The sequence below is a fragment of the Myiozetetes cayanensis genome, unplaced genomic scaffold, assembly GCF_022539395.1.
Source record: "Myiozetetes cayanensis isolate MyiCay16 unplaced genomic scaffold, myiCay2020 scf3, whole genome shotgun sequence".
In the NCBI taxonomy this organism is placed as follows: Eukaryota; Metazoa; Chordata; class Aves; order Passeriformes; family Tyrannidae; genus Myiozetetes; species Myiozetetes cayanensis.
The window spans coordinates 68,843,921-68,858,641 of record NW_026087521.1 but is presented as its reverse complement, the minus strand read 5'-3'; positions in this window follow the sequence as shown (position 1 = coordinate 68,858,641).

Genomic DNA, 14,721 nt, shown 5'->3' with positions numbered 1-14,721 from the left:
GTTGTAAATTAATAACATCCTACTAACTTCAGTGAGGCTTTTGTATAATATCTTAACTCTCTCTGTACTAGACTTCTACTGTTCATTACCTTTGTTTTCAGAAAAAAAAAAAAAACCCCAAACACCAAGGGTTTCCAACTTCTCCCTGTCTGGTAAGCTTGAATCCCTGATGGTTTCCCCTATCCCAAGCAAATAATTTAAAATATGCACACCTTACATTAGAACTTTGGTGTGACATAAGGCTGCAGTCCCAAAGCAATTCAAGAAATAATGTTTTCGTTATGAATATTAAGGATTTCCTACTTCAGAATGAAGCATTTTATGAAACATGTCATTTTTCCTTCTGGCAGTTTCCACACCAAAGGTCACAGAGAAAGAACTGATGGAGTTCGGGGAGTTTAATTGCCTTCAAGCTTTGATATTAAGCAGGGTTTATATGCGATTATGTTTGACTCGGAGCTGAACCTATTCATTAGATCCAGAGCAAGTTGTTTGTTTGATTGTGGAGTAATAAAGCTTCCACTTTCTTACCAGGGAGTCACCACCATTATCATTTGTCAGTGTAATTTTCTCCCCCTGCACAGCAGCAACAATAGATCTTGTTTGCAAAGTGATGGGCAAGAGCTTTACACCCCGTCAGCAGCACCAGCGGGGAGCTGGGGGTGGCAACACGGTCGACTATTTCCACCCCTCCCCATCTCTGGATGCCTTCCATAAATAATGAAACTACATTTCTTCTCCCTTCCTGGTTGGCACAGCAAAGAACGAAATCGCTCTGCCACCAAAGGTCCCGGCAGGCAGGATCCACAGACAGCACCTCAGGGCTTGAGATAAGGAGCTGCCCCTCTGCAACTGAACCCACGGCAGCGAAAATAAGGAGCATTTAGAAGTTTATAGGTGAGTTTAGGATAGTTTATTCCTTTCCCAACCTCGCTACACTCAGAGAAATCTTTCAAAAGCCCCTTCCCATGTATTATCCCCCTCTTAGTTCTTTTCTTGCTAGGGCAAGAGTCATGAGAAGCCTAATTTAAATGAAACCAGAGTTTGGGTGCTTAGTTCAGTCTGCTTAGCCCACTCTCCCCCCACACACACCTTTTCCACACTAATTAAAGACAAAGAAAGTAAAACACGGAAAGGACTCAAGGCAAAGCAAACAATTCTCAGAATCTTCCAAGAAATTCATTTTGTGAAACATTCTTTTTTTTCAAGAAGTGCTGCAATTGAAGTGTGGCTTTTAGAGGAAAGAAATGGCATCATCTTGGGGAAGAATATATTGAATAGATAACAGATTTAGTGTCATGAGGCAGTGGTCACAGTGAGCCACCAGGTCCTCATGGCTGATGGTTCTAAGCAAGCAAAAGATGTAATATGTATATATAAATAACTCCTCTATTTGCCACAGAGAGATGACAAGAGCAACTGTCTATTTTTTTTCTTGGCTTTTCAGAAAGAAAAGCTTCATACTATAATAAAAGAAGGAGGGAGCACACAGAGCTGATGTCTCAATGGGAAACACTGAGTAATGGGGAAAGAAATAAAAGGAAAATACTGTAAAACCCAAACAGATTATCAGTTATATAAACAGATGGTCTGAATGACTGAAGCTGGTCTGAATCACTCACTAAAAATAATTAGTATTTGGGGCTTACACAACAGTTTTTCCTCCATTGAGGAAACCACAAAATCAGCTCATACCACATAAGACAAACCAGTCAAAAAACTCATCCTTCTCTCTGAAATCCTTTCAGTTCAAGTAAAACATCTGAAATCCTCTTTCAGTTTAAGTGAAACTCACTGAGTAAAACAGTGCAAATAAGAACTGCTTAAACTGACCCTGAAATAAAATATTTTGCTCTATAAAAGGAAATAAAACATGTCCAAATCTGATACAAATATTGAGTTAAAATTGGGAAGTTTAAACTGGAAGAAGGCACTGCCTTCGTTTTTCTCTTAAGTAGAAAGGATTATACAAAAATAATCAATTTTCATTTAAAAAATAAGGAATATCTAATGTTGATAATCTTCCCATCTTTGTTTTAGGTTCTTCAAAGAACTTTCGAGGTGCGACTCTAACACTTGTTATTCCCTGAAGTTACACCTAATAATCGCAGTGGAAGGACAGGACACACAGCACCCTGCCAAGTGATAAAGTTTTAGCTACAAATATTAATGTTTTAGTACATATAATCAACTGTTATTTGCACATAATAGCTCTGCTTGGCAAGGTGACTTTTTAGGCCGTGACTTGACTTCAGCAGAGACACTCCCACTGCAGCAAACCAAAGAAACCTTTTGGAGAACTCAGTAAGACCAGCACTCATCCCTTGAGCAGAGGGGTCTTTAGGTGGAGTCTCTGCCCCAGCAACAAAATAAAGGGTGTGAAACGGTGACACTTTTCTGCCTGCAGTCACACTCTGATCTGGGATGGTGGTACTGGTTCAGGAGAGTCCTTCCTCTGCTCACTTGGGGCTGGCTAACTTAGACTACAGGTGGGGATTTAACTGACTTCATGGTTCCTGTTCATGAGCTCCTATTCTCACCAGCATTTCCACTGCTCAGCAAACCCTCCTGTCCTCTCCAGCTGCCAATCCAATATTTTTCCTTCTGAGAATCAAACACCAAAACTTTCTGATGAGGTGGGGAAAAGAGAATTAAGCTACTTTCAAGTGCAATAAGAAACTTTTAGGTGGCTTTGTTCATTTGACAGAACGAACACCTCCCCTCTCTGCACTGCTTTCACTTCACGTGCAGTTCTGACAAGGGCTGTAAAATTACCTGACATTCTGTGGTGTGCACGCTGCCATTGAACAACAGGAAAAGACAGGCAGCCAGGCTATAGCACTGAGAGCTCTTTGAGACAGAATCTCTGTCCTAAAAGCATTTTTGTATGCAGTCCTGAGAGCAGTGGACTGAAAACCAAGCAACAACAAGCTGTTTCAGCTACAAGTGCTCAGGTTCCAACATCAGACAGACTGGGTTTTGCTTTCAACTACACAGGAGGGCAGAAGCTGTAACATGATGTTTGGTAAGCACTGAGTGATGCAGGAGAGTGTACATTTAAATAGACTCATAGAATTATTTAGGTTGGAAATGACCTCCAAGGTTGAGTCCAACCTTTGACTAAACACCACCTTGCCAAGTAAGCCCGTCTGCCTGTCCCCACATGTCCATCCCTCGCTAGATATCTCCCTTATCAAGGGCAGCATTTCCCTCTGTGGCTCTGAGAACAGGGTGACAACACCTGGAGAAAAGCCAGCGAGGGGGTCAGTCCTTACCTTGCTCAGGGACCTCCCCCCCAGGCAGCACCAACTGCGACCCTTCCCAGCTCACCCTGTTCCTCCTCCACCCTGCAGGTCTGAGGGGTGACCCAAGGGGCAACCAAAGGGTTGCCAAGGGCAACTGACACCAACACAACATGGAACCTCTGCCCACGGTGTGCCAGAACGTTCTAGATTCTGAGAATCATTGTGACACAAGGGCAGGACCCTGCCCTGGGGAACCTCAGAGACCGCTGGCCTCAGCCCATGGATCCAGATCCCTCTGCAGATCCTTCCTGCCTCCCAGCAGATCCACACTCCCACCTTCAGAGTGACTGAGGGTGCCCTCAACCCCCTCATCTAAATCACTGTACATTTTGAGATCACAGAGCCACAATTTCAAGGCAAGACTCTGAGTTTGCTGCATCGTCAGAGCCCCTCTGTGGGAAACTACCTTTCCAATCAGACACTGATTTATTAGACAGAGACCCCTGAATAACTCTTTAGATCCATAAAGCTCAAAGGCAGTTATGTTAGAGCACCAGCAATCAGACAGGCCATGCCTTTCCAGTTATGATGAATTTTTGTTGGTGGAGAATGGGCATTTCAGTGCAATATCTGCCTCAGGAAGTCTCACTCATGCTGTACAGACTCATGGTTCAGAAAAAATAGGAGAAAAAGTTCTTTTGGAAGCCAGATACATTGGCAGAGAGACTTATTTTTTCTTGCAAATAGTCTGCAGGGATGGTTAAGGACTTATGACTCGTCTGCCATCTAAATAAAAGAAAATCTAACATATATGATCTGTGCACTTGTCTCCTAGTTTGTCTCTGGAGGTTTTGAGTGTGACTTGCCATTAGTGTAGGGCAATGAAAAGAGACAAAAATACACCCTCTCAGAAACGCCTTCTCAGCTACATCAAAAGGAGGAAGGCTGTTCTTCATTCCTTATTTATGAAAGGAAGGTAACAAGCAAAGGAAAACAGACAATGAAGAGGCATCTTCCTCCCACAACCAACTGTCAGAGTTGATGCCATGAGAGGAATGACACTTTTTTTCCTTGCATCAGCTTACTTTTCAATCATATATATATATAATTCACAGATGAATATTTCTCTTTAAACACTCAATGAGACATCATGATTAGGACAAAGATTTTCCACTGAAGTCTCTCTTCCACCAAGAAGAATTGTTATTTTTAATGGAAATTCCATATGCACCCAAATGGTGCAAATGAATTACAGAGAACATTTTTTTTCCAGTGTTTTAAGTGAAAAACTCTAATTTTAGGCTATGCAAATCCACTGTGTAATACAATTTCCCAGTCCCTAGGATTTTATGAAATTATATTCATTGATTCAAATAGATCTGCTTCCAAAGATGATTTTTGCACAAACAGCTACATCAGTGCAAGTTTTGGAAGCACAAAAGTACTCCAAGGACTTGGGGGATGCTCTTTTGCTTCGGACTTAAATCAGGTGAGGCCAACCTGCCTGATCCAACCAGCCATTCATTGTCAATATGAAAACATCGCTGTCTTCCTGAAAGATATTTTCATCACAAATAAAACCACGCTTACTTGTACTTATTGTTGTTGAACTTCTCAGGTTTTACAAGATGAATATATAAAAAAAATAAAAAAAAAGTAAAGAGAATGACTGAGCAAGGGAAAAGCAATTTATGGAAATTATTAAGGAGGAAAATAGAAGTTGCTCCATGAGGGAACTGGGAACCACAAGCAGAAGGAAGCACACCTGGAAGGAAATGACATGGATAGTACTTTGAACTGCTTTGAGTGAGTTTGGTGGTTTGTTTTGTTTGTTTTTTTAAAGGCCTGATAATTCAGGTGATTTTGACTCAGATTTATTGAGTAATAAGTGAAAACGAGCAACTTCTACCACTGGAGAATGAAGGGGAAAAGACCAGGAGCATAAGCAGTTGCAGTTATGCTACTAATGGGCTAAACAGGTCTCAACCCCTTCCAAAAAGCAAATTTGGACCAGGGGTTTGGACTGGGATCCTTCATATATCTACTCAGTGCACTAGACCTCTAATCATTTGAAGTGACAGGAGATTGATGCTCTCATTTTTTTCAAGAATGGAAATTTTCCTTCATGTTATTCAAAACTCTGAGTTGCCATGCAAAGCCTCTATTTTGGCTTATTATAAATAAGCTTTTAAAGTATCATCTACCTCCAAATATCTAATTTGTGCCAAAATTTAAACCCCAAAGCTTTGAAAAAGAGAAAAACAAGTGAAAAAAAAATACATTACACAAATCCACATGCAGCTACTTCTGGAGACAGGATCAGGTACAAGATCTTTTTCCTCAGAGTAGCACAGCTGTTGGATTGGAATACTTTAAAAATTGTATAAAACAATGTATAGGGTTCAGGTTGGAAATGGATTTTATTAAGCAATGTTTGTCTATGCAGCAAGTGGGCTAAAAAATGAGGTTTTTTTTTTTTGTTGAGCAGTAGATTGCCCTCACCAAATCATTTCTAGTCCTTTAGACTTTTACTTTTAAATTTTATGTCTTTAGACTATGCTTTCCCATTAGACTGTATTTGCTGGGTGAGTTTTTACCAGTGGTATACTCTGCTCCAAAGCAGATTTTCCAGTGAATATCCTTCATTTTATTTTGTGGGAAAGACCAAAAGCAAATCAAAAGTCCACACACCCTCTGAGTTTTACTAACAAAGCTTTTACCAGTACAGGGACATCTGCCTGAGCCACCACCACTGTCACAGTCACCTCCAAAAGCCAAAAGAGCCAAATAGCTGGAGATGATGTTTAGGAAAGAGATTATATAGAAACATCCAGTGTTTTTAGAAAGAAAACATCTACAGAAACCCATTTGCAACTCAGTTTTGTGCTGTTGAACAGCCCTGCTGCTCCAGAGAAATTAATGTCACAAAACTTATCAGTGCTGATCAGAACAGGGGAATTTTGGAGCACAACTGAGTCAGCAACACCAACAGCAAGAATTAACCTGTGGAGCTCTTGGAAGGATGCAAACAACTTCAATAGCTACAGGAGATGAAGTTGTTGGGGAAAACAAGCCACTTATACAAAGAAAGTAGAAGGAAAATTATAATTAGGAAGGAAAATGATAATCCTATTATATCTATAATAGGATTATACTACATATATGTATGATGTTTTTCTTACACATAAAGAGTCTGACTGTGTCCAGAACCACTGGGTTTGTTGAGTTCACAATCTCCAGCTGAGTACCTGAGTGTTCTGCAATCCCTCATCTAATCTTTGAAAGAAATGGGGTTTACTTAATGGGCTTTAATTTAAAGAATTAAAGAATTTGAAGAATTTAAGCCCTTGTGCAGAACACTTGTGAACAGGCTGACAGCCAACAGCCCCCAAGCATGTGGGTTACAGTCAGACACTTCTTATCTATTCAAATACAGCAACAAACGAAGCAGCCTGTTCAAGATTTTTGTTTCATGATTGAAAATATCAGATCAGAAACCTCACACTTGAGTATTTCCTTCATGGAAATCTAAGAAGTCTTCCCTCTGCTCTTCAAATCACAAAAATGTAATGCTCAGCCTCTAATGAGAAAAAGATGTGGTTTTAAGTTTTGAAAGTAAGCTTATTATCTTATATTTATTGACAATAAATTGGCACAAGTAGAATGTTTAGATTTTTTTTTTTTAATCAGCAGAACAAGTTGTTACAACCTGAAAAAGTGAGTTTTGCAAAGGAAGAACCACCTCACATGGTGATATTTTCTAGGCCTCATGTACTTCTGACAGGAGTAGTTTCAGAATCACCCATTAGAGCTCTACAACGAAAGTAAATAACAGGATGAAAATAGCACGATGCCTTCACATCAGCCAAGCAGAATATTCTTGAAAATTATTAAAGCAAGGGAAAACAATGCAGAAGTGTGACATGCTGAGGAAAGATTGGGGGAAAAGGAAGGATTAATATCATTTAAATACATTAATAAGGAAGAAAAGTACAAGACTTTCACAAAAAGACATTCTCTGTCTCTACTAATCCTATAAGTAACACCTCAAAAATTTTAGTAGTCTTTGAAAATGTGAATAGAATAGACAAGATATCAGATAAAGAAATAGAAAATAGGTAAGACATGAAAGAAATTGTTTCAAGTATTGCATGAGAACATATGATGCAGAAAGAGGGTACCCTCCTTTGCCTGTAGAACAAAAGTGATGATTAGGACCACTTGAGTGTCATAACATTGGGGCCCTGTAGCTGCTGCAGGAGCCAGAAGTTGTAGGAGACTGTCACACCACAAACTGCAGTATCTGCCATTAACACATGTGGGGAAAGGAAAGAAATCTGAATTTCTAACCAGAACTTCAATGCCCAGAACGTTATTACAATATCTGCTATTGAAGCCCTCCTATTTAGTCGTAATTAAAAACAGAAAGGTGGTCAGACTCCTTTGTAGGTGCTCAGAGCAAACTGAGCTCACACTGGCACCCTCTGTGATGCCACAGAGTGCAACTGCTCTGTCCCCCTGTGATTCCCCTGAAAAGACAACAGCTGGCTCTTCCCCCCCCCCTTTTTTTAATGAAAAGGAGAGCAATGGTTTAGTCAAAAAGGATTAAGGGTATAAGTGAAAATAAACAATGAATTTAAACTGGTGATATTTTCTTCAATCTGTATAAATAGGATGATCCTGGAAAAGATGCTATGAAAGTTCATTCAATTGACTGACTGAGTGCTGCTCTAAGAGTAAGAATCCAAGGATGATGCAAAGTTGCTAAACAAGATCCTGGCTCCTTAATACAAGAGGAAAACCCAAAGTTTCTCTGAACAATAGAATTACAAAAACCAGACTGGTAAAACAGAAATAATTAGTGAGCATGAAACTGCCTGATTGCTGAGACACAGGAGTGACAAATCACCAGAGCAACCCATTTGGGGCCAGAGCAGCATTCCCAAGGTCTCCCTGACACAGAGCAGCAGCAGCTGCTAAGGAAAGAATACAAGCAGAGGATGCAGAGATATTTATACACACATAAATCAATGATTCATGACTTGATCTCTTCACTTAATAGCCCCAAAAGCATTTTGCTTCCTTTAATTTGTCTAAGGCTTGCTCAGCAAAATTACCCATGTTTTTATAGCCCTATATCCTGCTCATCCTGTGCAGAATGTAACATGATTCTGATTAATGACCACTTACACAAGGTCCAAGTCCAGTCCCAATGTCTCCTTGCACAGCCTCCACAGGTTGCTCCTCTCTTCCCACAGGAAGTCTCTCTGTGCTGCTCCTGCCTTTTAATATTCTGTGGGATAATTTATGCCCTCTCCCAGTTGAGGTCTGTGTCTCGAAGGGGCAATTATTTTATCATGGCATAGATTTTATCCACAGTTTATTTTGAAACAAAAGTGACATACAAGTGTTATTACCATTTGGAAGAAGAGGGGTAAGAAGAAATTGTATTAGAATGGTCAAACTTTTTTGTCCCTTCACTTCCTTAAAAGAGCTGGTTTTGTGTTACACCGTGAGTAATAAGAAATTATATTTATATACCTAAAAGCCTCAGTAGAACAGGCTGTTCTGTGTTTTTTCCTGTGCCCACACTGACTCTAAAGCAGTTGCACATGTTCAGGCAGACACAGTCCTTCCACTGCAGCCATTCCCAAAGAAAGCCTGAACATGCTGCAAACTGGCACTGGGGATGAGATTCCTGGATAAGTAATCCCTGTTTACATACAACCACTGAAGCTAAGAGAGATAAACAGCTTTATTTTAATCAGGAAACATTAAAAGTATAGACAGAGTGGACATATTTATTACACAGATAAATCCTTCTGATGAATCCCAGAGCCTGAGAATCCCATTACTGAAAGAACAAAGAGGTCCTTGATGCAAGTAGGGCAGAATGTAACCAAGAGTTAGTCCCCATTTTCATGCTTACACAAAGTCTGCTACACAAACTTTTGGCACAAAAGAGATTGCAAACACCATAAAAACCTTCCAGTTATCCAGAAAAGAATTCTCAGGCTACAGCTGGACAGCACTGGGCTCAGAGTGGTATTAGGAGATGTATTTTTCCTGAATAGATTCTGCAATAGCAATTTGCAGGAAACATTGGGTTTCATATATTTGTTTTCCCTGTGGTATTTTACTTTAAAAGAAAAAAAAACCAAAACAAAAAAAACCACCTAGGAGACAGCAGCATTCTGTCATTTTTTAGGTGGAAAAGTTCCTGGTTTTCCATTTCAAATCATGTGGGTTTATCTTTTAAAAAAAAAAAGCTATCTATAATAGAAAATTAACAATAAATAAATAAATAGAATCAAACTATCTGCAGAGTTTTCTTTATCAGAAATTTCCACTGACTTTCTAGTACTTTCTGCCCTCCCCCCCCTTTTTTTTTTATTTCAGAGTTGAGAGGGAGGGTGTTTTCCATGGAAAGAGCAAAGCATTTCAGTGCTGGCTCTGGCAATCCCTCAGCAGGACAGGAAATCTCCACCTCCCCAGCACTACAGAGGTAGTGTCCTGCAGAACCCACAGCATTCCTACTGCCTGGAATTCAAACCTTTCCTCTCTGACCCCCCAGGGCCTGCACTGATGGCTTTCAGCAACCAGAGGGTCATGGCTCATCAGAGACCCATTTGGTACCACTTGGAAAGGCACCAGACCTTCAGAAATCTTTCAGCTCCTCAATCACTTTGTGGTTTGAACTTCAGGAAAAAGATTCAGATGGAAAAGATGGAAGTTTGCTGAATTAGCAGATGAGCAGAAAATTCATGCCAGAGGGCACTCATGCTTTTTTAAAAGACAAGGGACAGGTCCCAAGTCTCTTCTCACTGAGAAACTGTTTAATATTAAAGACTTTTTTAGACGTGTTTCCCAGTGATCCAGAAAACAGCCAGCACAGGGAATCCCTGGGACCTGACAGTGCCAGAGCACTGCAATAAGAAATATGCAGTGAAGATCTTGTTAAATCTATGCCATCACCAGGAAACAAATACACACTGCAGCCACACAGCAGTGGAAATGGAAGGATAACAAAGGATTTTCTGTGTTCAGTGCCAGCTGGAATATCCAGAGAGGGGTGGTTACACAGGATCCTTCCCATTATCCCACCTGACTGGCAGAGGACACATCTGCCCTATAAACAATTTGTATTTTACAGCAGTAAGTGTATGAAGAATATGATTTTTCTACAGTAACAGCACACTACAGAAGGCAATCAAAAAATATGCATCTTTATGTCTCTGAAGATAAAGACCAGGACAGTAAATTAATTCCAGACTGGGGAAAAAAACCCAAACACTCAAAATGAAGTGTCTACTCAGAAGAATTTTATATTATAGAATACAGAATATTATCACTGACAGTGTTGCTCTCCTGTGGACACTTTGCACTTACATACTTTCCTTTTCACAGTATATTTATTAGAAACAGTTGTTCCTTACAATGTATTCCTGTGCCTTTCTATTCCAGACCCACATCAACATCAGGGATAGCAAAACAAAAGCCACTATTAAAATATTAATCAATCTCCATACAGCAGAGAGAAAGGAAGAGTATATCTCTGATTTCCAAATCAGAGAGGTTTCCTTGGAGCACATCTGTGCTTCTCAGAAGATATTGAGGTTCCAGGCCAAGGAAAACACCATGAAATCTTGGTTATAACAAGAATTTAACTTATTGTCCTTGATATTTGTACATGAGTTACTGGATACCATTGTTGAAGGTTTTACATTTAGACCAGACCATTTATCAAGTGTAATTAATGCGTCAGACTTCAGTTTGAAAACCTTGCACTTATAATAGTAATTTCCCTATATTAGGGGGATTGTCCACACTAAGTTCATCAAAAGGAATGTCAGTGATTAGATTGAAAATACAATAGCTTGGTTCTTTTCATTGTTCAGTCTCCATATTTTGCAGATAATACATACAAAATAAAACAAAACCAGTCCCATTTCACTTTTCATGAATCAAAAAATATTACAGAATTGAGTAAAAGTCTCACAGAGGGACTTTAAAGGGTTGTGAATCTAAAGGAGTGCTAATAAATCACTGCAGAAGTCTGTACTTCCTTCAGCTTTCATCCTTATTCCCAAGATCCTCATTCAGACAGACATGAATTAGCTAAAATTTGGGTGAAACCATGAATGCTTTTACCGTTATGATGCAATTCCCATGTGGCATTAACTTGCCTTGAGGTTGGAACCCCAAACCAAACTTCTAGGACTGCACACAGTGGAAAGCTACTTAAAATGATTGAAAGGTTCAGCCTTCAAACTGAGCTCTACAGAAAGCTTGGAGACAAAACTGCTATTATTTCATAAATTTTGATTTGTCCATTAAGGTTTTAAGTCACAGAAACAGGCAAAATAATTTACACAGAGACTAAAAAGTCTAAGTGCCTAATCTGGTTATTTTCTAGTTCTCTCTGAACACTTATACCTACATCTTTAGGCACCCAAGTACTACTTAGAGAAGCAAATGTTGTTACTTTCTTTGCAAAACAGTTCCCAGGAGCCTGACATAGCATGCTGGGCACTGTCAAATTTAAGAAAAAAAAATAATCTTAATTTACTTCCTGACCCTCCAGCACAGTTTCTTCATTTCCCTTTTCAGAAAGTCAGATGATAAAGAGCCCAAACAACTTTTCCAAGTCACATATGACCCTGACTGCTCTCAAAGTGCACATTGTGCTCTGGGCATACAGAATTTCTCAACAGCTTTTTTCATAAGCAATGAATCTAACAGAAAAACCCAATTAAAAATCCAAAAGTCAGTCCTGTGCAGTATCCTACAGCATTACCAAGGTGGTGTAATTACCAGTAGCATTCAACTCTCATGCTGGTTGAGAGTTATAGTTTTGATCTACTACAATTTTGGGGGGAGGAAATCAAACCTAATTATTAAGTGAAAATGCAGTATCAAGGGGAGTGACTGCAACTGATGTATATTCATTGTGTTTCCAGCTGCTTTAAAAGACTCATTTACCAAAACTGGAATGAAGTACCAAGTAATCTCATATTTGGTGTACAGGTTGCTGGATACTTCAGTGCATTCTTTCTTTTGGGGTTCAAAACCAGTTTTCACTGAATGCAAGTTTCTAAAACCAAACCCCACCCTTTCCCCAGCATCTCCATTAAACTTGTCCATAAAATTGTCTCACAGGGATAGTAAAACATGAGCTTTGTGGTTTTTTTCCTGAGCAAGTTGGGCTTCACTTTGGGCACCATCTTCACTGTCACAGATTTTCCAAGGAGGTTCTGGGGCAGGTGAAGCTCTAAAATCTACAGTTTGACTTCTACTAGGCCAAAATTCCCTAAATATCACACAACTTCACTTTCCAGTGTGAGAAGTCCCATGAAAATGCAAGATACTGACTGCTATGTGTTTTGTTTGGTTTGTTGTTGTTGTTGTTGGGGGTTTGTTTGGTTGGTTTTTTGGGGGTTTTTTAGTAACAAAATTAAGATTAATCTGTCACATGGATCCACAATAGAGACAACCCTTAAAGGCCAGAGTGGCTGCATAAAAGATTTTCATTCCTGGTTTTGAGCATTACTCTCAAAGTATGGTAAAACAAAACCAACCCAAAGCAATCTACATTTTAAAGAGCTTCATGATGAAGGAACCATTGAAAATCCAAAACCAGGCAAAGATCAGTGCTTTGTGCCTCTTTTGGCACCTGGGGAGTCAGTTTAAGGCTGTGCACTGGGAGCAGGTTTTTATTCCTATATATTATGGAGCTGTAAAATAATTTCTGGATCAAACTGCAGCACAGCAGAAAATACATTTAAAGCAGTAAGTGCTACTAGAAACAAGATGCACTCAAGCCCACATCTCTTATCATTTCTAAGGCAATAGCTTCTGCCACAATGTGCAGCACTGAAGAAATTATCCCTTCATAGTTAAATAGCAAAGAAACAAAATTAGACCTTTTGTGCACATAAGGCTTTCAGTCTGTACAAGTACAATGGCCTCCAACAGGAATGATTTCATGTCATTAAAGCCTCATTCTCAACACTCTGCTCAGCTCATGTGAGCTGCATTTTCTTCATATTGATAAAAGCCATCACGATCTTCTTGTCCCTCTCTTTTAAAAAACCCCAAACTTCCATTTGGATTGTGACATTTGTTGCCACCATCCCTGTCAAACACTGATTCAAACATTAAAATCATCATTTCAGCACTTACTTTTCAGTTCAAATAAAGGTTTTGGAGTGGTTTGAGGTTTTTAAACTTCTTGCTTCTGCAGGGATGAACACTTAGTTTTTAGAGATGCTTTCTCCAGCTTTCATCTAACTAAAATATTTTTCCTTCAAAGGCCAAGGAAAAGCCTCACTACAGTAAAAAATGTTCACTAAACATCATATTTATCTACACATATAAGTCAGGCTATTAACAATAATTTTAAAAAAGTAGACTCCTTTATTTCATGGCAGATCTAAACAAAATATGAGCCTTCCTGTAAGAACAAGTAAATTTTAAAGAAGGCATCTTTAACCTTTCAAAATTTATCTAATATTTCTGTTGATTAGATTTTTGAAACTCCAGCTTTGCTGTCTTGGCTTTAAGTAGAACATATTTCCTCACTTTGAGAGATAATTAGTCTAAATATAGGTGTATATACAATAGGTTAGTAACAAATTACCTCTGTCTCAGTCATAAACCTACTGCTAAGGGCAGAAAGGGTTAAGAAATGACAAAAAGAGCTGCTGTGCTGTTTCTAAGCTTATTTAGAGAGTGTAATTCTCTAAATATTATTATTTAGCTTATTTAGAGAGTGTAACTCTCTAAATAAACCTTTATTTCAGCCTTTAGATGAACAAATTGAGGCTAGAAAGGACCAGAGTAGAGAATGACTTGCCCCAAGAGCCCTATACTGAAGCACAGCAGGTCCCACCTACCAGCAGCAGGGGCTTTAATAGAATCTGTGCAGCAGGGTCCATATCCAGGGAAAACCAAGCTTTTGAGTCGTGACAGATTTTCCTCAGCTCACTCTGAGGTGACCTTTGCGCCCACAGCTCCACAGCTCGATTTACCAAATGTCTCCTGAATTATGAAAAAGAGCTTCTCTCCAAGGGATTTGCATCCTGCAGATCATAAGTGCTTTTCCTTCAACTCTGAAGCCAACTTTGCTGCCAGGCACAGTAGTCCTATGGAAAACCTCACCGTGAAAAAAAGTTATTTAAAAAGGGACACTGTGCTTTGCTTGGTCTCTGAGCAACCAGAAACTACGGCATCATCTCTGTGACAACCTGAGTGCAACTCACACAAACTCCCAAGCACACCCAGCCCTGGCAGGACTCAGGGAGTGGAGGGAAAAGCTTTGATGGGCAAGTAATTACTGCAGGTTGTGGACTGAACCCAAGCATTTAGCAGGGCCCCAGAAACCTCCCAGTGTCTCACTGCCTTTCCTGTCCTTTGTCAAAAGGGTACTGACTTGTGCAGAAGCTCATGTAGATATCGCTTGCTGTGGAAAATAACA